The sequence below is a fragment of the Canis lupus genome, chromosome X (genome assembly GCF_003254725.2).
Source record: "Canis lupus dingo isolate Sandy chromosome X, ASM325472v2, whole genome shotgun sequence".
NCBI lineage: Eukaryota > Metazoa > Chordata > Mammalia > Carnivora > Canidae > Canis > Canis lupus.
In genome coordinates this window covers 119,877,157-119,900,458 of record NC_064281.1, presented here as the reverse complement: position 1 = coordinate 119,900,458, position 23,302 = coordinate 119,877,157, and the positions used below count along the sequence as shown (strand labels likewise).

The window sequence follows — 23,302 nt, the reverse complement described above, 5'->3', positions numbered from 1 at the left end:
TTCAACACTCATGTCTTGTCTTTGGGTCTCCTCAACACCTGCACTGAAAAGAATTTCCAAACCAAAATTGGAGTGATGACCACTTTATTCTCACTTAGGTCTTGCAATTATGAGGTGTCCCCAAAGCGAGAGAGACTCAATCCCCCTGAAGTCTCATAATGTGTTCCATGTGTATGTTCTGGGAAATAAATCCCCAAAAGCAGCAGTGCTCCTTCCCCAGACTCAACCCTTGCCTGTTTCTTTCTTTTTTTTTTCAAAAACAAATTTATTTATAAAATATATGAAAAGATTTGACAAAAAAAAAATAAGGCTAGAAAACCCCCATAATCTTCTACATCTCAACATCACTTACCAGCCAATAAGCAAGTCTAATTCGACTCCTGTTTTTTTTATTGGGATTCAATTTGCCAACATATAGCATAACACCCAGTGCTCATCCCATCAAGGGCCCCCCTCAGTGCCCATCACCCAGCACCCCCTGCCCACCTCCCTTTCTACCACCCCTTGCCTGTCTCAAGCTGGACAGCCCCTACCTGCCCCTCTGGGTCTGGGTCATGCTTGCACAGTCAGTCTAGCTCTCCATGCTATCTGCTTCTTGTCTTGTAACTGTGAATGTGTCTACAACAGCCCCCTGATCAGGTCAGTGTTTCATTCCTACAGAAAATGAACAGATTCCCTGGCTATGGCCTGCCAAGTGGAATCATCCTGCCGCCACTCTGGCCCCTTTTCTCCTGATATGGTTTCTACCACAAATCAAATTTCTCTGCTCAGTGAAGCTCCCAGCAAACCTCTTACTCCTCAGGATGTGAATTACTGTTAATCGCTCTCGTGGGTCAGTTGCAATCAAATTAATCAGCAAGGTCCCCAACAAATTGTCTCGGGCTGAGCAGCTCCCCTTGTCCTCCCATTGAATCTTCCCCTGCAGGGGTCTCTTGCTTGTCTTGCCCACCCCGGGGAAACAGGAGAGCTGCTTCTCACTTGCCCCTGCCTTTCCCTCCTCTTGACGCCTTTAGTCAGGCAATATTACCCTCCTTTCCTTTCGTACTTCATCCTCAAAATTCTTCACATTGCCCTCCCTTCCATGTGCCCCAGCTCTTGGGGTTATCTTTTGTCTTAATTCTTCTAAGGGTCCTTGCTGGCAGCTGGTTCCCACGAGGGTTTTGCAACAGAGTTTCTTTCTGCAGCAGGATTTATTCCTACCCTGTCTGTCGTCCTCTTCCAGCTCTGGGTGGCAGCCCGAGCTGCTCACTGTCCTTGTCGCAATGGCCATGCCATCTCCCGGCATCCCCTGCTGTACTCACCTTTTACTTGGAACTGACGCTTGCCCTAGCCATCCAATGTCCCTTTAGGTAAATAGGGCAGGAATCGGGTAGCATCTCAATTTTGCATTTGAGAAAGGTGAATCCCAGAGAGATTTCATGATTGGCCCCAATTCCCTTGGTGAGTCGGAGTCAGGGGCATGACTGTGACTCCGGCTTCCTGGCTCATAACTGGGTATTTCTGTCCAGTAGATGCTGCCATGGTGCATTATCCAAATAGCTTCTGACTTAGACCAACCATCTGTGAATGACCCTCATTTCCCGGACCGGGCTGGCCACGGAGGAGCTGAGGGTCTGGTTACAGTTAAGAGTCTCTAAATGACTTAAGCTTTTAATAACAGACCTACTGCAGGTAATTGTGTGTTAGCGAAGTACCCCATTCAGGCTCCGTGCCCTTTTCATAGGAATTTCTGGGAGCAGAAGAGGGGCCTTGGGGCATGATAGTCCCCCTCACCATTCTTTCCATCCACATTATTGGTTTATCAGTTTTTCCTTCCTTTGCAAAGATTTGTTGGCCTTCTGTTCAAAATATCCTTATTTTTTCCCCTCTTTCCCTCTCTCTATCTCTCTTAAGAGATAAATAACCTTAACCCTGTCATCAATTTGTCATATGACCCTGAGATAATCATTCCATCTCCCTGTCCCTGGTCTGCATATGACATCCCTCATTAAGAAAATAATATCATCTATTTTACTTGGACAGGTCCAAACAGCAGACCAGAGGCTTGATGAAAAAGCAAACCTAGATATTTACCCAAAGGATACAAAAATATAGATTTGAAGGGATACATCATGCCCCCTGATGTTTATAGCAGCATTATCAACAATAGCCAAACTATGGAGAAAGCCTAAATGTCCATCGACTGGTGAATGAATAAAGAAGATGTGGTATATATATAATGGAATATTACTCGGCCATCCAAAAGAATGAAACTTTGCCATTTGCAATGATGTGGATGGAGCTAGAGTGTATTATACTCAGTGAAATGAGTCAGAGAAAGATAAATACCATATGATCTCACTCATATGTGGAATTTAAGAAGGAAAACAGATGAACATATAAAAAGAAACAGGGAAACAAACCATAAGAAATTCTTCATGAGGGGCGCCTGGGTGGCCCAGTCAGTTAAGCATCTGCCTTCAGCTCAGGTCATGATCTCAGGGTCCTGGGATCGAGTCCCTCATCAGGCTCCCTACACAGCTTCTCCCTCTCCCTCTGCCCCTCACCTCACCTGTGCGCGCGCTCTCTCTCTCTCTTCTGCACTCTATCTCTCTCAAATAAATAAAATCTTTAAAAGAAACTGGTAATGATAGAGAACAAATTAGGGGTTGATGGAGAGAATTGGGTGGGTGACTGGCTAGATGGGTGATGTGTATTAAAAGAGGGCACTTGTGATGGCCACTGGTTGTTGTATGTAAGTAATGAATCACTGAATTCTACTCTAGAAACCAATATTATACTATATGTTGACTAACTGGAATTTAAATTAAAAAAAAAAAGAAAGGCAAAAAACCTAGAAGAATTGAGAGGATAATTCACATTTTATCAAAGAACACACAAATGAATGAATGGAATGACATACCTGGTTCCTGGAGAGAAAGACTTAATATTACCAAGATGCAGATATTTTGAAATTAATATAAAAATGTGATTCCAATCAAAGGATCAGTGATGATTTTTTGGACTTTACAAATTGATTCTGAATTTCTTCTGAGAGATTTAATATAGTTATAAATTAGATATTTTTGACAAAGAAGAACAATAAAGGAAGACATATGTACTAGATATCAAAATCTATTATAAAGTCTCAGTAATTAAAACAGCATGATTCCAGCATAGAAATATGTGCTGGATCAATGAAACAGAGTGAGCATTCTAGAAACAAACACATATCTATGTATGAATGTAATATATGATAAGATTGACATTTCAAATTACTGGGGAAAGTAAGGTTTATTCAGCAAATAAAGTGCAGTGATCATTACCTATTTGGGAACAAATATAGGGTCCTGTTTCATTAAAAAATATTCAGGTAAGTTAACAATTAATATGAAAAAAACATGGAGTTTGAGGAGAAAATACAAAATAATATTTTCTTACCCTGAAGTAAAATGTTCATACCCAGAAGCCATAAATTGAAATATTGAAAATATGACTATATAAACAATTGAAAATGACTATGTCTACAGTAAAATACATATAAACAAAGCTAAAGGACAAGCAATAGACTAGGAAAAATTTTTGCAACACATCTAGCAAAGGCAAAGAATTTCTACAAACAACTCAAAAAAAAATTGATAAAGAATACCAAGATGTCGGGATGCCTGGGTGGCTCAGTGGTTGAACATATGCCTTTGGCTCAGGACATGATCCTGGGATCGAGTCCCACATCAGGCTCCCTGTAGGGAGCCTGCTTCTCCCTCTGCCTGTGTCTCTGCCTCTCTCTCTCTCTCTCTCTCTCTCTGTCTGTCTTTCATGAACGGATGAATAAAATCTTTAAAAAATATTGCTAATATGGGGGTGTCTGGGTGGCTTAGTCGGTTAAGCATCCTACTCTTGGTTTCAGTTTAGGTTGTGTTTTCATGTGTCATGGGATAGAGCTGCCTCAGACTCTATGCTCAGCTTGAAATCTACTTGAATATTCTCTCCCTCCGCCCCCGCCACTCACACTTTCTCTCTCTCTCTCTCTCTCAAATAAATAAATCTTTAAAAATACTGCTAATATCAAGTATTATTGAGTACAAAAGGGACTGGGTATTCATGGACTATTAAGGTATATGTGTGTTTATATATGAAGGAAACTAGGTAATGTCTACTAAAATTTTAGATCCATATGCTCCACAACACTAAAATTCCATTTCCAGGAATCCTTAATTAATTCTATAAAAATATTATCACAAATATGTATAAGGTATGCATTTGAAGATGTTTGTTTCAGCCTTGTTCTTAATAGTTAAAAAAGGAAGGTGAACAGCCTATGTCCCTATCAGTAGGAAATGCTTCAGTTTATTATAATGCATCTAGATAATGGAATCTAGGCAGCCATAAAAAAGCAGAGGGTAGATTGACATGTCTTATAAAAACACCCATGATGCCTTTTTAGGTGAAAGCAATCTCATACATCTAACATGATTGCAGTTTAAGTTTTAAAAAGAACATATTTAAGCATAGGACCAGGTCAAGAGGTTTAGGCACCAAAATGTTTCAAGGTTTAGCCTCACCCTCCCTTGGAGTTATTAAAGAGGCTAAAGTGGGTACTCTCAATGTTTATTTTATATTATTTCCTCAAAAGGTGGCAGAATGAATGCAATATTTGTATTTTTCTGTTTTAAAAATACAAACAAAATCATTAAAAGAGTCAAAAGAATTAATATGAATAAAGAGTTAATAATTTCATTTATGCATTTAATCAACATTTAAGCATTTTCTTGAGTTCTGGGGCTACACTGGTGACTAAATGATGGTGCCTGCCCTTAAGGAGGTTACATTAACATATGCACACATGTGCATGAGTGGGGAGGAAGGAGAGAGAGGGAAAAAGAATGAGAGAGGGAAATAAGCACACAGTGATGATAACTCTACTGGGAGAGTAGAAACACAATCAACTGAAACAGCTAATATGGAGACAGATTTTAGAAGCTGAAGGTGATGATAAATTTGGTTTGGGACATGTGGAGTTGGCAGGTGCCTGGGGGACATCCAGGTGGAAATATCCAACAGACTGATAGATGATCCTAGGATTTGAAGGGAGAGATTGGGGCTAAAGATAAGTATCGAAGAGCACTCTGTCAGAGATAATAATGGAACTCATGAGAGTGGGCAAGGTCATCTTAATAAGATTGTGAACAGTGAGAAGAGCCCCATTTGGAAACCTAATCTTGAAAGGACATGCAGAGGAAGAATGACCGGCCCTGACAAGTGGAGACCTACAATGAATCTTCCACACTTAGTAACTGAGATGCCATTAGTGGTGTTGATGAGAACAGGTCCCAAGGTAGAATCCGGATTGTGATGCATTAGGAGTAGAAGAGGGATGAGTTTGTGGATTACTCTTATGAAAAGTTTGGATAGGAATGAACGAAGAGGAATCTTGGACAGAAAGGTCAGAAGAGTTTTTTTAAGATGTGGCTACCCACAGGAGAGAGTAACCTTGATTCCTATTTTGTATCCTGTTTTTTCCTTCACTTTCTATAGTATGAGCATTTCCTCACATTAGTTGTATTTCAGAATATTATTTTAAAATTTTTAAAAAGATTTTATTTATTTATTCATGAGAGACGCATAGAGAGAGAGAGAGGCAGAGACCCAGGCAGAAGGAGAAGCAGGCTCCATGCTGGGAGCTTGATGTGGGACTCGATCCTGGGACTCCAGGATCATGCCGTGGGCCGAAGGCAGGTGCTAAACCGCTGAGCCACCAGGCATCCTATTTTTTAAAATTTTTTAAAATTTTATATTTTTACATATAAATGTAGGATTTATATGTAGCAATAGCATAATTACTTAACCAGTAATATATTTAACTATTATAAAGAACTAAATGACAATTGGTGGACATTTAAGTTATTCCCAATTTGAGACTCTTTTGAGTAACACCTTTATATATAAATCTTTGAATTTATCTCTGAAGCAGCTTAGACTGTGTGCCAGTGAGAGAATTCCTGGGCCAAAGTCTATGAAATATCTTAAATCTATTGATACATATTGCCAATTGCCTTCCGGCAGTGTAGGTAAATTCCCTTTTCCTCACACCTCTACCATAACTGGGTGGGCATTCTCACTTAAATAAAAGCTTCCATTTGGTAGACAATAATGATAGTATTTTTAAATTTGTGGTTTTTATTACTAATGAGATTTTTATATCTATTGGCCTTTTGTATTTTTTCATTTTGAATTGTCTGTTGCCTAAGTTTCTGTTAAATTCATCTTTTTCTTATTGATTTCCCAGAATATTTTATATATATGTGCTGCAAATATTGTTCTGAATTTGTCATTTGCCTTTAAATTTTATTTTTGGTGATTTTCTTGATTTTTAGTTCTTCCTTCTTTATGATCTTGTTTATCAAATGTTCTCTTTATGGTTTCTTCCTTTGCTTTCATGCTGAAAATGTTTTGTTTACCCACGAATCATATTATTATTCACCTTCAATTCCTCCTCCCTTTCTTATGTCTTTTTGTACGTGTAACTCTTTTTTGCTCTTCTTTATTTCTTAAACTTAATGTGTATTCCATGCTTATTCCAAAACATATGCAGATTCTGTGGGATTTTTTGTTTTTATGAGTATATGTCAAAATGTCATTGCAATATGTCATGCAAGGGAAAAAGTATCCAATAAACTAATGAATAGTTTTTAATAAGGACATTTTATTTATATAGTTTTTATCTATAAAGTTTTCTCAAAAGAGGTCTTACTAGACATATTACTGTACAACAGTATCTTTTTTTTTACTTGGAAGTTCTGTTTATTTGGGGGAAGGTTGTTTTGTTTTTGCTTGTTTGTTTAAGATATGTGTTTTTCTTTTTCTTCTTTTTAGTAAGTTTTAATTTAAATTCCAGTGAGTTAACATACAGTGTTATATTAGTTTCAGGTATATGATATAGTGATTCAATACTTCCATGCATTACCTGTGTGCAACAGTATCTTAAGATGAGTCTTCCATGTTTATACATACACACCTATCTCATTTTTTTAATGGTCACACATCAAACTCCTTAAAAAATCAGAATTTGTTCTGATCAGTATCATGTGAGGTCTATCTTTACTAAGAAATTTTGATACCAAAGAGTTAACCAATTATCCAATGCCATTTATGGAATAAGTAAGTCTTTTTCCCAGATCAGAAATGACGCTTCTAATGCAAAAGAAATTCTTGTATACTAGGGCCTGTTTCTAGACTTTTTAGTTTGTTCCATTAATCTATGTCTATCTCTTACAGTGATATCACACTTTTTTTGGTATCTCTATAATACCTTTGGATGTCTAGTAGCACAGATAATAGCAGCAGGGAGAATAGAAGAGGAAAATGAAATCCTTACCCTAGGCACAACTCAGCGAACCTCTGAATATTCCAGTGATCCAACAATACCAGCCCAAATTTTAACTGTGGAGGGTTTTATTTATTGTTTCTTATTTTGATTTAGCCTGTTGTTTTGGTTTGGTTTGAACCAATGGACTTCCTTGTAGGACTTAATGGCAAAGAGCTATGCTTATTCATTCTCCAAATGTTGGATCTGCCAGGACAGAGAAGATATGCTGGCTGGCTCCTCACTGCCCTGTGTAGGGAGAGTACAGGTATACTTAGTTTGGTTGCACTGTCCAAGCCCCTAAGGCTGACTTGTGCAAAGTAGTGACTCTTCTTACATGAACAAGAATTAACCACAACAACCATTGCATTTTACTGTATTAGGGAAAGATGGAGGGGGTGGTAATCCCCAGACACAGAGGCACACACTTGCTTATCATGTCCAACACTCATCACATGACATGTTCAAGAAGGCACCAGTGGGGTTTTCAAGGACTTCAGATCAAAGAAGCCTAAACTGGGTTTTGTAAACCCAGAGAAAATTTTACTTCCCACAAATTCAAATCAGGACTCTCTTCTTCTCAATACGCCAAATCTACATCATGCTTCCCAGGCTCCCCATCATTATTAGTTTATAAAGATTCATTGATATTCAATTAAGTAGTTCTAATGTTCTCAATGCAGTCCTAGACAGCACTTTATAAAAGAATACATCCGCCCTCTGGAGACAGCTGGGGAAGCCAATTAGTCGGGGTAAATTTGCATATCAATCCAGCTGTGGAATGAAGTCAGCCTTGTTCACCAGTCACAATGTGAAGAGCAAAGGGGGGAATCCAAGTGCTCCCTTGTCCTTTATTCCCTCACCTCAAGTGAGCCACAGCTTTCATTAAAAGGCTGTGAATAGTGGGAGAGAAAACCCATAAATGCTCCCATTCCCTGCCAAGTATGCACTATCACTTAGAAGCAATTATTAATGGGGAATGTTTAATGCCCTCCCAAAGGTTGGTACTAATTCACATAAATATTGTATCACTTAACAAAGGATATTTGTTTGAGAGTTTGAAAAATTGGGTAGTAATTCTATTGTCGAGTTAAACTTCAGTATAATGAGGTTCCACTTTCTAATGATTCCATTATATAGCAAGGATTCAATTCAATTCAACAAACATTTAATGAGTCACTACTATGCTAAGACCACTCACAAAATGCTAGAATGTGAGGAAGCATTTTGCTAAGGCACCAACAGTAACTTGCAATGATCATGAATTCAAAGACCATGAGAGTTGGAAGGGTCCCTAAATTCACTGAGCCCAACCCCAGATTACTTTCAAAGTTCTGCCACTAGAAGCCTCCCAAGATAGCCTTGCAGATCTCTGAGGTATTATTTCTCCACTGGTTTCCTTTTTGTCAGGCTAAATTGAAGCTCTTCTACATTTGGCAGAACTCTGGTAGCCCTCTACACCAGTGCAGGCCCTCTGCTGAACACAGTGAAGTTTGTCCTCAACCCTCCTAAGAGTGTATGTCCCAGAACTGAACACAATACCTGACAAATGTCTGACTAGGCTCTCATTCTTCTGTTTCTGGAAAACATACCAATTAATGCAGCTTATGATCAACATCACCTTTAGCAATCAGCACACTGCTGAGTCACACTGGATTTTCAATGAAAGTCCTAAAATCAGCAATATGGTATAAGAGAAAGCATGCAAGCTTGTGAATCAGTCAGATCTAGGTTTGTCACACCTGTAACAGTTAATTGTAATCTTGTGCAAGTTAATTCACCTCTGTAAACCTAAGTTTCCCCATTTGTCAATCCCAATCTTTATTTAGCATCTTTTGAGAAGGATGATTAGACATTAGTACAAGTATTTTTCAGAGCAGGATGAGTTCATTTGGACTGTCAGATAAATTTAACATATTTTTTCTATTGATTTAGTGATTTAGCCTGGTTGACTTGAGTTTTAGGATATAAGGAGCTTGTTTAATACAACACTGATAAACTCTGAATGTTGGTCATTATATTTTTATATAAGGGTCCATCCTGGGCATGGGAGAAAGAAAGACAGCAGCCTCTGTTGACTGGGTTGTGTTTATGCTGGGGCAGGCCCTGGACCAAGCACTTGTACTAGCATTATCTCATTTAATCTTCTGAACCTGTTATCCATACTTTGTAGCTGAGAAACTTAGAAAGAGTTATACTGGTATCCTGAAAGCAAGGGCAAAGAGAATTTCAAGAAGAGTATATTATCTTTAACTTAAATGGAAACTTCTGATTTTTTCCTTCTTGTATCAACATTATTGAGATATAATTTATACACAATAAAAAATACACCACCCCTTTTTAAGTGTTCAGTGCAATGAGATTTACAGAAGTAAACACTGATGTAATCACCACTATAATTAATATATACAATCTTTCCATCACTCTCAAATATTGCCTCATGTCCCATTACAGTCAATCTGCCTGTCCATACTTCTCAACAGAAGACTGTTCTAATTCCCTTCACCATAAATTAGATTTACCTGCTCTAGAGTTACACATAAGTGGAATCATATGACATATACTCTTTCATGACTGACTTCTGTCATTCAACATAATATTTTGGAGATTCATTCATATTCTGTATATATCAGTAACACATTTGCTTTTAATGAGCAGTAGCTCACCATAAGGATATACCACAGTTTATTTATCCAGTCACCTTTTGATAGACATGTACTTTTTTTCCAGATTTTGTCTGCTATGAATAAAGTTGCTATTTTGCTCTATCATGATCTTGCCCTAAATGGAGTAAGGAAGGGCTCAGGCCAGAGAGCGCTCGGTGCACAGTCTGGATGGTGATAGCCCAAGATTTTCAAAGGCCAAGATGATGTAACTCTCTACCAATCCCATACCAACATAACTTCAGCTGTTGAAGTGGCTGCATTCATTGTCTCAGATTCAGGAATAAATGTACTTCCTAGCCAGATCAGAATTATGAGAGGCCTAGAAGCCTGTGGTAAATGGAGTTTGAACAACAAATCCAAAGAATACTGCTCGTATTGGATTTGACTCAAGAACAAGCCGAAAAGGGGAGTCAAGGTGGAAATATCTATAATTCCATCTTCAATTCATTTCACTTTTTTCTTGATTATATGGTTTTTTGCTGAATACTTTGACTTTTTCTAGTTCAGTCTAACAGATGACCATTCCATGTTCATAGAAGATTTAGCCAAATTTAAAAATTTTTGACATCCTCTGTAATTCCATGACCATTAAAGAGTGACAAGTCTCATAAAACAAAGCCAGAAAAACTAATCATAAATGGGAAACTCTAAGTCACACATGAGTTTGAGAACATCATCCCTGAAAGAAAGATTATCTTTCTTCTTCCAAAGACATCAAACTCTGAAAACTCATATAAGAGATGGTAACCAGGGGTCCAGAGCAAAGGTTCTAAAATAGAGTTTGTTCTTCACAGGACAACTAGCAATGTCAGGAAACATGTTTAGTGGTTACAACTTGAGAGGATGCTGCTAGAATTTAATGGGTAGAGTCCAGGGGTGCTACTAAACATTTTACAATTCACAGGGCAGCCCTACACCACACAAGCACAAAATTACCCAGTCCCAAATTGTCATTAGTGCCAAGGTCAAGGAACCCTGTTCCAGAGGGATGACTGTCCACTCAGCAAATCTTTAGTAATTTATGTGGATCTCAGCTTGTAACTTACTAGCAGAGTACTCTGGGTAGATCCTTAAGCCACTATTTGGCATCTGTAAAATGAGGGATATGGTAACAACAACTATGTTAAAGGAAAGTGCTTAAGAATGATTGTCAACTTACCGCTCAGCTAGGCTGCTTACTAGGTCTGTGACTGAGCAAGTTATTTAACCTTTCAGACCCTTCATTTCTTTATTTATAAAACAGAGCTGTACAAAGTGCTGTGAAGGCTCACAGGACAAGGCACTTGCACTGGGCTCGAGAAAGGCAGGTTTTTGCCTCTACATGATAAAGCAAAAATGTTCCAAGATGAAAGAAATTATCCTTGTATGGACCAAGGGCTTGGAAAAAGGAGCAATTTTGATCTCACTCCCACTCCCTTCTGCCTTCCTATTCTCTGCAGTGGTCTGGTGGCAGATGAGGGGATGAGTGTGCAAAGGAGCAGATATGCCAGTGTTTTGACAGTTGAGTTGTCCAACTTGTACAGGAATTTAGTTGGGGGAAAGCTGTGAAAAGTCACTTGTACCTACAAATTCCTGCCTGACATATGGGAATGATTCTGGAAAGGACAAAGCACTGTGTAGCATCAAGGTGACAGCCAATTCCAATCACCAAATATTATGAAGTCTCATTATGTACTAGCCATCTTCTCAAAAGAGAAAACGGAGGAGAAGGAGAAGGAATCTACACTCACTAAGTATCCACTCTGTCCCAGATGTTAAAATAGATGCTATGTTATCCCATTTGGTTTTTACAAAGAAAAAAATGCCTATGAAGTGTGGATTACTGTGCATATGACTATACTCAATTTTTGGGTGAAAATATAGGCTTAGTGAAATAAATCTTCTGCCAAATTCAATCAGTGCAAAATCAGAACCATTATGCTCTCAAACCATTATGATCTACAATGGGACCCTGAGCAACTGCCTTCCTCTCTCTCTGGGTCTCAGCTTTTACAAATGGAAAGTGATGATTTGGAACTAGATCATCTCAAATGGTCCTTCTATTTCTGACTTTTACTGACTTTACTTAAATTGAGTTAAAAGAAAAATCTCTGGCATTGATATTCTTTCAGCAATTTGTCCAGAAGTCATTCTGACAAAATTCCTCCTTTGGATTTGGCAAACTTGTTAATTTGCAAGTGAAAAGTGCTTTCTCCAAGGTGAAGTGGAAAACTGGGAAATTTGTCTATTAGCTGAGGGCAATGGGAACAACTCTCTTTTGCCTTTGTTTCCAGAATGCCACTCTTCATTTTCCTTCTACTTGTCTAGTAGCTCCTTCTTAGTCTTCTGCTCAGACTTGTCCTCTACATGCTCCAAGAAAATATCTAGCTATCCATCTGTGGAGAAGTCTTAAATAGTAAAGAGTTCCCTATTACTAGAAGTGTCCAATCAGAGGTTAGATAAATATCTATAAGAGGCATGATAGAAGAAATCCCCACAGTGAGTATTAAGTTCAACTAGATGACTTTTAAATAAAATTCTTTCAACTCCAAATTTTATGAGTCTACCAAGTGCCAAACAAAAAGTCTGGTCAAAGAAATGCTATAGGAATTCAGAGGCAGAAGAAAGTCTCCCTAGTTTTGAGCCAATTGAGTCTGAGGGAAGGTTGGCAAATCCTAAAAGACATAATAATTAAATGAAGTAGATCAATTTTAGTCTATCCTAACATAAAAGCTTTCCAAAACTATTGACTATGACTTCTACAATTGCTTTATACGATGAACCAAAGAATGGATTGGATTTTACAGCTGAATGATGTAAGTGATAAAATACCTGTCTAGGCAGCCCCTTCGTCAGTAGCTCTGGACAAACTACAGGATGGAATGAGTGGACTGAATAAGTTCCAGAATGCAGGACTCTCTTTCTACTGTTCTACCATCTTTATGCCTCATGCAAACTGTGCAACTCAGGACCCTACAACCTGCCATGAATCTTTCCACCTTTTAGCCTTGCCCATATTATGCCTTCTCCCTTTCCTTTGCAGAGTAATAAAATCTTGGCCATTCATTTCAAAAATATCTGTGTAAATATTAATTACCCTCTTTCAACATGTTTGGATAACATTGTTGCCATAAACCATCACCCAGCAATAGGCCAGTGGCTATAATCCTACTCATTTTCTTTTTAATCCAAGAACTTTTTTTTTTTTGGTGTTGAGATATAACTACCTCAATGTAAGCCTGTCTGAGGAAAAAGAGGGCAGAAATGGAGAGAATCTTCCTGACCTTTAACCTAAATTCTCAATTCTCAAGTCTCTCTAATACTACCATTCCTATTCCCCTCCACCATCACACAAGAATCTTTTGTTTCTGGGGACCCTTGAAAGAACTCTAGGTTCCATCTAGAGCCTAAATCTCTACCTTCTTCTATATTTTAAGAATAAATTCCTCTTTGGTGTCAAACAGCTTTTTGCTATTATTTAGGGGTTTGGGTGTAGTTTATATTTAAAATTTTGGTCACATTCCTTCTGCATTTTCTTGATAACAGGGTTAACATTTTAAATTTTCGATCATGTTTCTAGAATTTCCCCCTTTAAGTTTCGAGTTGTTTTTACATCACCAAACTCTATACTCTGACCCCTTCAGCTGGTAAGACAATCTCCACCAGTAGTCATAGTTATGGGGCTTGGAAACCATTCTTGGGCCAGAAGCAACAAAATCATAATCTTATAGCTTAAAGTTTTAGAGTAAATTATCATCTCTATTCTGGTTCCTCTTACAGGGATTTCAGTACGTTTAAATAATTTTTTTAATCATATTATCCCATTTCTATCATTACTATCTGTGGGAATGTTTATATTACCACTTCATTCTTTTGACATTACCATCCCTAATTCTTTTAGGATGGAGGAAACAGAGACCTACATGGTTCTCAATTAAGAGCATAAGAGGGCCATGTCCAAGGAAGGAGGATGAACCAGAGTTAAGTTTTATTAAAACTTCTACCCAGTCCCAAGCACTGAGTGATCAGCATCTCACCCTATCAGTCTACAAGAGAAAACAGGCAAGAATACACAATTCTCTTATGTACTAGAAATGAGAAGAGGTAGAGATCATGGCTTACTATCAAGTAAAAACAGATGACACAAGTAGGCACAATATTGAATGAAAGACACAAGCCTCCTACTCTATTTCCAGTTAAAAAAGTAGATTTACACAAAAATGATGATCACTGGAAATGAAGATATGAAAAAGAAAAATATGAAAAACCAATAAAGTCTCAACTTTCATGGGAAAAGACAACAAATTCCAACACCAAGATGAAAAGGATGTGAGAGTTATCTGACAAAGCATTAAAGTAGCTATTATTAAATCCCAAGAAGTAGGCGCAAACATTCTAGCAGTAAGTAGAAAAATAGAAGTCTCAGAAAGAAAGAATGTCATAAAGAACAACCAATTGCAAAGTATAGAATTTAAAAACACAATAACCAAACACACACACACACACACACACACACACACACACACCAAAAACAAAACAACTCTTCACAGGATGGGCTCCATGAAGATTGGAGAATGATGGAGGAGAGAGTTCTTAAACTTACAGATAGGTCAATAGAAATTATTCAATATGAATGACAGAATAAAACAATTTTATAAAATGAAAAGACCCAGGGACCTGTGGGACAAAACTAAAAGTTCTATCATTCTTCTTTCATGTCATTGGAGTCCCAGAAGGAGAGGAGAAATATTTGCAGAACAAAAATTTGAAGACATACTGACTGAAAACTCCCCAAATTTGACTAAAGATGTAAACCTACATATTCAAGAAGCTCAGGGAGGCCTAAACAAGATAAAGACAAAGAAAACCATGCTTTGACAAGTATGATCAAACTGTTCAAAACTAGACATGAAAAAAATATTGAAAGTAGCATGACAAAAACTACACATTACTTAGAAAGGAATAATAATTTGAATGATGTGGGTTTTTTTCTCAGCAGAAATCTCAAAAGAACATGGATCAAAATTTTTCATATGCTACAAGAAAAGAACTTTTAATCCACAATTTTTTGCTCAGTGAAAATATTATTCAGGCATAAAGGTTAAATAAATAAAGACATCCACAGATGAAGAAAAAGTAAGTGAATTTCTGCCAGCGGATCTGCTCTACAAGAATTAATAAATTAATCTCTCAGACAGAAGGGAAATAAAACCAGAAGGAAATTTAGAACATCAGAAATGAAAGAAAAGGAACAGAAATGTTAAACATCTGGGTAAATATAATAGACTGTTTTGTCATTCAAGTTCTTTAAAATATGTGTAAAGGTTGAAAGTAAATATTATAACATTTAGGGATGGGGTTTTCAAAGTATATAAGTATAATACATGATACAACTACAATAGAAAGAGGAAAGAGAAAAGAAATCTATATGGTTGAGAGTCTTGTATATTCTATTTCACACATACACACACATATATATAATACATAGTTTAACTAATATTAACAAACATAAATATATGTATATATATGTAGCTAGATAAGATACAGATTGGTCTATCGATAAACCAATAAGGAAACTGTACAAAGATATGGAATCAAAAACATAATAGACAAAATAAAAAGAAACATACTGTTAACTATAGAGAGCAAGCTGATAATAATTACCAGAGGGGAGGTGGCTGGGGAATGAGTGAAGTAGGTCATGGGAATTAAGGAATGCACTTATCCTAGATGAACACTAGGTGATAAATGGCATTTTGAATCACTATATTGTATACTTGGAACTAATATAACACTGTATGTTTGGAATTTATTTTTATTTATTTTTAAAATTTTTTAAAAGATTTTTAAAATTTATTCATGAGAGACAGAGAGGGAGAGAGAGAGAAAGAGAGAGAGAGAGAGAGACAGAGACACAGGCAGAGAGAGAAGCAGGCTCCACGCAGGGAGCCTGACATGGAACACGATTCCAGGTCTCCAGGATCACACCCTGGGCTGAAGGCAGCGCTAAACCTCTGGGCCACCGGGGCTGCCCGTATGTTTGGAATTTAAATAAAAATTTTAAAGAATGAAAATAAAATGAATACTTAAAAAGCTCAAATAACCCAAAATAAGTTAACAAAAGCAAAACAGTGGAATAAAGAACAGAGGCAACAAACAGAAACCAAATAATTAAATAGTAGACTTAAATCCAATTCTATCACTGTACTGAATGTAAAAGATCTAAATGCATCAATTAAAAGACCAAGATTGTCAGAATGGATGAAAAAATATCACCAAATTATATGTACTCTAAAAGAAATTCACTTCAATAAATAAATAAATAAACAAACAAACAAATGAAAGAAAAGAAACTCACTGCAAATATAATGATATACATAGATTGAAAGTAAATGGATGTAAAAGATACACCATGCAAACTTAATACTGATACCAAAATGTGAAAAGAGCATTACAAGAAGAGAAATTACAGACCAGTATTATTCATGAAATGGTTGTTTAAAAAAATCTTAAAGAGGATAATAAATAGAATCCAGGAATACATAAAAAGGATAATACACTATGGCCAAGTAGGATTTGTTCCAATAATGCAAAGTAGAAAAGAAGTTATAGTATTTGGTATTCAAAACAACATGGCACTGGCATAATAATAAATATATAGATCAAAGGAATAGATAGGGCCTAGAAATAAGCCCAGATGATGATTTTTTACAAAGTTATGAAGGTAATTTAATAGAGTAAAAATGTTTTCACCAAATGGTACTGGGACAGTAGTATATCCATATGCAAGAAGATAAAATCAGACTCTTACCTCACACCATACATAAAAACTAACTCAAAATGGAACATAGACTTAAATGTCAGAGCTAAAAACTATAAACTCTTGGAAGAAAATATAGGCATAAGTCTTTGTGACCCAGGGTTAGGGGAAGCCTTCTTAGATATGACACCAAAAACACAAGTAACAAAAAAATAGATGAATTAAACTTCATCAAACTGAAAACTTTTGTGCTTTAAAAGGCACCATCATGTGTTAAGAGAACCTGGCACTTGTTTGTTTTTGTTTTAATCAGGTATAGTAGACATTCAGACACAGAGATTACTGTCATAAAGGAAGAAATTCATCCAGGTCCCTAGAAATTGGAGACATAGCATAGTATGCGGGGGACCACATGTGGAAGTATGAGGTTGGTCAGGGGAGTGGGAAAACACATGGGCAAAAGCCTTTATAGTAGTTTCCATGGGAAGGAATGGGCAAGGCATGGTAATCAGGCTTAGGACTGGCTAGTTTGAATAAATTCAGTGGGCTCTGGGACATAGAGACTGTCCTTAGTTTTCTAGAACCTAGCCCTGGGGTGATTAGGGCAGGAGAATATTACCTACTGGAGAGTAGGATCCAGATAAAGGAGGTGGTTGGGGGTGTGGGCTCTGGAGTAATTGGTTTGTATATGAAAAGCATATTACAGGCATTTCAAGAATTGACTAGCCCTGAGAGGGAGGAACAGTCTCTCTAGAGTCAGCAAGGCCCCAAGGAGCCAAAGCATCAAAAATAAAGAAAATTTTAAAACATGATTAACATCAACAAAGTGAAAAAACAACCCATAGAATCGAATAAATCATTGTAAATCATGTATCTTATAAGGTACTTATATCTAGACTATTTAAAGAACTCTTACAAGTTATTAAGAAAAAGGAACAAAAATTCAATTTCAAAATGGGCAATTCTGAATAGACATTTCACCAAAAACATAGGAAAGGCAAATAAGTACATGAAGAAATGTTCAACCTCATTGGTCTTTAGGAAAATGCAAAATAAAACCACAATGATATTACATAACTATTTGAATGATTATAATGAAAAAGAAGAGTATGTGTTAGAATGGAAAGAAACTGAAACCTCCATATCATCAAAAATTTAAACATAGACTTAGCATATCACCTAGAAAGTCCACTTCTAGGGATATATACTCAAGAAAATTGGAAGCACGTGTCCATACAAAAACTGGTACATAAAAGTTTATAAGAGCATTGTTCATGATAACTAAAAGGTAGAAACAATTCAAATGCCTATCAACTGATGAATGAATAAACAAAATGTGGCATATGCATATAATGGAATATTACTTAATAGTAAAAGGAATAAAGCACTGATACTCGCTACAAGGATAAATCTCAGAAACTTTTGTGCTAAGTGAAGGAAGCCACATGTGAAAGAAATACATATCGTACAGTTTCATTTATATGAAGTTTCCTCACAAAGGTGAATGTTTTGAGACAGAAAGTAGATCCATGCTTTCCTTGACATGGGGAGAAAAATGGGGAGGAACTGCAAATTTCCATGAGGGATCTTTCTCAGGTCATAGAAATGTTCTAACATTGGATAGTGGTTGATGTTTGCAAAATTCTATAGATTTACTAAAAATCATAGGCACACTTAAAATAGGTGCATTTTGTTAGGTAAATTATACCTCAAGAAAGGTGACTAAAAGATAATTATATATTGTATATAATATACACACCTACAACAAACTGATTAAGAAAAACGAAAAATCAAGGAATAGACAAAATTTCACCAGGCAAATGGAAACAGAAAAAGAGAAAGTGTAGTGATTCTGATATCAAACAAAATAGAATTCAAGCCCAAAAGTATTAAACTGACAACTAATGACACATTATTTTAAAAGATTTAATTTATTTATTCATGAGAGACACAGAGAGAGGCAGAGACATAGGCAGAGGGAGAAGCAAGCTCCCTGCGGGCAGCCTGATGTGGGGCTTGATCCCAGCACCCCAGGACCATGAACTGAGCTGAAGGAAGAGGCTCAACCGCTGAGCCACCCAGGGTCCCCAAATGACAATTTCAATGTTAAAGTTACAGTCCACAATAAACAGATAACACTTATTAATATATAGGCACCAAAGAACACAGTGACCACCTTTTCGAAGCAAAAACTACAGAGAATGCAAGGAAACATAGACAGATAAAACACTTAAAAGCACCATTTTTAGTACAATATAAATCGAATGGACAAAATATGTATGGAGATAGAATGTGCATATTGATTAGGAAACAATAATTAATAAGATAGATATTTTGAATATATGTTGAGGTCTATACCGTGATAATAGGTAATACAGACACTCTTCTCAAGTGTCCACGGCTACATGGACAAACATTGATCATTTATTAGGTCACAAAGAAAACATCAGTAAGTTTCATAAAATATAAATATCACAAAAAACTTGCTCTGATTAACATATAATCACAAATAGAGTGTACCAACAAAAACAAAAGCAGAAAGGCCCTTCTTCCTCAAAATTTAGGAATCTCCTATTAAACAACTTCTGGATGACATGGCAAGTACAAAAAAATTACAGGGCACTGGGTAGCTCAGTGGTTGAGTGTCTGCCTTTGGCTCAGGTCATGATCTCGGGGTCCTGGGATCAAGTCCCACATCAGGCTCCCTGCTTCTCCCTCTGCCTATGTCTCTGCCTCTCTGTGTGTCTCTCACAAATAAATCAATAAAATCTTATTTAAAAAACCTGAAATTACAGAATGAAAAAAAATAATAACAATAAAGGTATCACTTATTAGAATCTATGGGATGGTTTGGGGAGCCCTGGGCTTTAGTGCAGACATGGCCAAGTTCAAGAACCACACCATGCACAACCAGTCACAAAAATGGCACAGAAATGGCATCAAGAAACTCCAATCACAAAGATACAAATCTCTTAAGAGGGTAGACCCCAAGTTCCTGAGGAACATGTGCTTTGCCAAGAAGCACAACAAGAAGGGCCTGAAGAAGATGCAGACCAACAATGCCAAGGCCATGACTGCACGTGCCGAGGCTATCAAGGCCCTTGTCAAGCCCAAGGAGGTTAAGCCCAAGATCCCAAAGGGCAACAGCCATAAGCTCAATCGACTTACCTACACCACTCACCCCAAGCTCAGGGAAAGGCATGTACCCGCATTGCCAAAGGTCTCAGGCTCTACCGGCCAAAGTCCAAGGCCAAGGCTCAAACCAAGGCCCAGGCTGTAGCTGCAACCCCGGCTCCGGCTCCTGCTTCTACTCATGCAGCAAAGGTTCCCAAAAGTCCCCAGGCCCCCACAAAGGGGGCCACAAAGCCTCCAATGTAGAGGCTTCTGTCTGCCAGTGTGAGGATGGAAGGACTGGTATGACCCCTGGGCTTCTGTCTGCATGGGCCTGATGTCCTCCTGTACTATTTGTACAAATAAACCTGCGGCAGGATCTGTCAAAAAAAAAAAAATCTATGGGATGCATTTAAGGAAAGGATAGGGCAAAAAATTTTTTTGCATTATACACTTTTATCCAGAAAACTGAAATAACAAAAAATGAGTTTAATTCCAAGTTCATTAAACTAGAAAAAGAATTTAAAATGACCCAAAATAAACCAGAAAATAACAAAGATAAAAGCAGAAATAAATGAAGAAAAGATAAAAACAATAGCTCAGGAAATAAAGGTATAATTCTATAAAGATTAACAATATAGACAAAGTACTTGCTAACTTTATCAAGAAAAGAAACACACAAAGGAAGCACAAATACACAAAATAAGAACTGACAAGATGAAAAATTACCTTTGAAACAAATGAAATTTTTAGATTTATGAGTCCTCTAAGTAAACAAACTTGAGGAAATGAATACTTTCCTAAGGAAATTCAAGTTACCGAAATTGACCACATTAACGTTAGAAAGCTTAAATGGACCAATTTCTATAAAAAGAACTACTCCATAAAAAAATGCAGACCCAGATAATTTCACAGGGAAAAAGATAAAATTACATCCATATCACAGCATAGGCAAAAACAAAAAAACAACAAAAAAAAGACTCCAGATGGATGAGAGAGCTAAATGTAAACAATAAAATCATGCAAGTATCAGAAGAAAATATAGGGGAGGGCAGCCCTGGTGGCTCAGAGGTTTAGCGCCTGCCTCCAGCCCAAGGCGTGATCCTGGAGACCCGGGATCGAGTCCCGCATCGGGCTCCCTGCATGGAGCCTGCTTCTCCCTCTGCCTGTGTCTCTGCCTTTCTCTCTCTGTGTCTCTCATAAATAAATAAATAAAATACATTTAAAAAAAAGAAAATATAGGGGAATTCCTCTTTAATCTTGGTGTAGGGAAGGTCTTTCGAACTATGACTCAAAATCTAAAGGCAATAAAAGAAATCTAATAAACATGATTTGCTTTTAAAAATTTGCATGGCAATGTGAACTGACAGATGAATGGATAAAGAAGATGTGAGATATACATATATAATATCTATTGTATATATAATGGAATATTACTCAACCATCAAAAAGAATGAAATCTTGCCATTTGCAATGACATGATTGGAACTAGAGAGTATTATGCTAAGCGAAACAAGTCAGAGAAGGACAAATACCATATGATTTCACTCATATGTGGAATTTAAGAAACAAAACAGATGAACATAGGGGAAGGGAAGGAAAATAAAATAAGGTGAAAATTGAGAGGAAAGCAAACCAGAAGAGTTGCTGAACTCTAGGAAACAAAATGAAGGTTGCTGGAAGGGAGGTGGTGGGATACTTGGGTGATGGGCATTAAGGAGGGCACTAGATATAATGAGTACTGGGTGTTACATGCAACTGATGAATCACAAAATTCTACCCATGAAACTAAGAATATACTATATGTTAACTAAATTAAATTTAAATAAAGAATTTTAAAAATTGCGTGGCAATTGCACCATGAAAATGCACCTAAAAATGAAGAACTCTTAGAAACTGAGGGACATAGAGACAGGACCAGAGAAGAGCAAGGCAGTTTGATAGAGCTGATGTATGGAGTGGGTCAAGGAAAGGAACTGCCAGGCTAAAGGTAGGAGGAGGACTGGAGGAACAATGTATTTGGATCTGCAATTTACAAAAAGTAGATTAGAAAGGTTGGGAGATGGGTATAGAAGCACTTAAAGTAATCCATCTAAGATATGATGGTGGTTCAGACTAAGGATTAAGAACAAAAGATGAATTAAATTGCTATTGAAGAGCAGAATGTACTGGGTTGGTCAACCAAATGGACATGGGTGAGGTAGGAGTGTTGGATGAAACCTGGGATTTCAATGTAGACAATAAGGTAGATGGTAGTGTCAGAAAGAGTATAAAGAATGCAAACATTTATTTATTTTTGTTTCAAGTGTAGTTGACACACAGTGTTACATTAGTTTCAGATGTGCAACAGAGTCCAAACATTTAAATTTTATCTCAAGATTAGCTATGATCCATGTAAATTGTTGAGTGCCATGTTTGACATAGAAATTATGAAATAAGTTTAGCTATTGCTGTTATCTTAGGCTAACCTGCTTTGATTAATCTTAACAGAATTCACTATAAAGTATTCAAAATTGGTATTCGGCATTTTCTAAGCAGATGGGAGTTCAAATTGTCCAACTTGACAGCTTTCTGACTCTAGACCAGTTTCTTAACCTTTCTTGGCCTCAATCTCCTCTTATTAAAAATAAGAGTAAATAATATTAACCTGGCAGTGATTCTATGACAATTAGAGATAAGAGAAGTAAAGTCCCTTGAGTGGTGCTTATCACATCGTAGGAGCTTAGTAAATGGTAGCTTAAATGAAAGGCCACATCGTTCATTTCAGGTCTCTAGATTAGGTCACAGATTCTCCCTTGTTTATCTTGGTAATTCCCACAGACTCTAAGTGCCTAGAAGAGAGTCTTACACATGATAAATACTCAATAAATATGTATCAAATCTATGATAATTGTTTTTTGCTTGCCCTTTCACTGTATTTCCTGCTAATCTACCCAACTATTAACCCTCATTTTATTATTTTTTTAAAGATTTTATTTATTTATTCATGAGAGACAGATAGAGAGGCAGAGACACAGGCAGAGGGAGAAGCAGGCTCCATGCGGGGAGCCTGACGTGGGACTCGATTCTGGGTTTCCAGGATCAGGCCCTGGGCTGACGGCAGCACTAAACCGCTGAGCCATCCCGGCTGCCCTTAACCCTCATTTTAAAAGTATTCTTCCTAAAGTTATAGCTCCTTCTCGTTTAATTTCCACCCTCCTCTTTTAACTTACAAAAGAATAATGACTCGTGCTTCATAATTTTACACTTTATCAGAAAACTTCTTACCAACTTCCTACATCTCCGCTCCTGACCCCACACAGGAGTTTCATTCAATAGTAAAAACTCAGTCCCTGTATGGCTTGACTCTAATGAAAATTACTCAGGTTATTGAACCTTTTCTGGAACCTTTGCAGCTGATTAATGAGATTCTCAAATAACTTGAATTTAATCACAGTGACTCAT

The 23,302-nt window shown here is 37.1% G+C and overlaps 1 pseudogene; it reads left to right on the top strand.

Moving 5' to 3' along the window:
* The first annotated feature begins 19,625 nt into the window (after positions 1–19,625).
* Positions 19,626–20,125, top strand: LOC112668530 (60S ribosomal protein L29-like; annotated as a pseudogene).
* Positions 20,126–23,302: the final 3,177 nt, after the last annotated feature.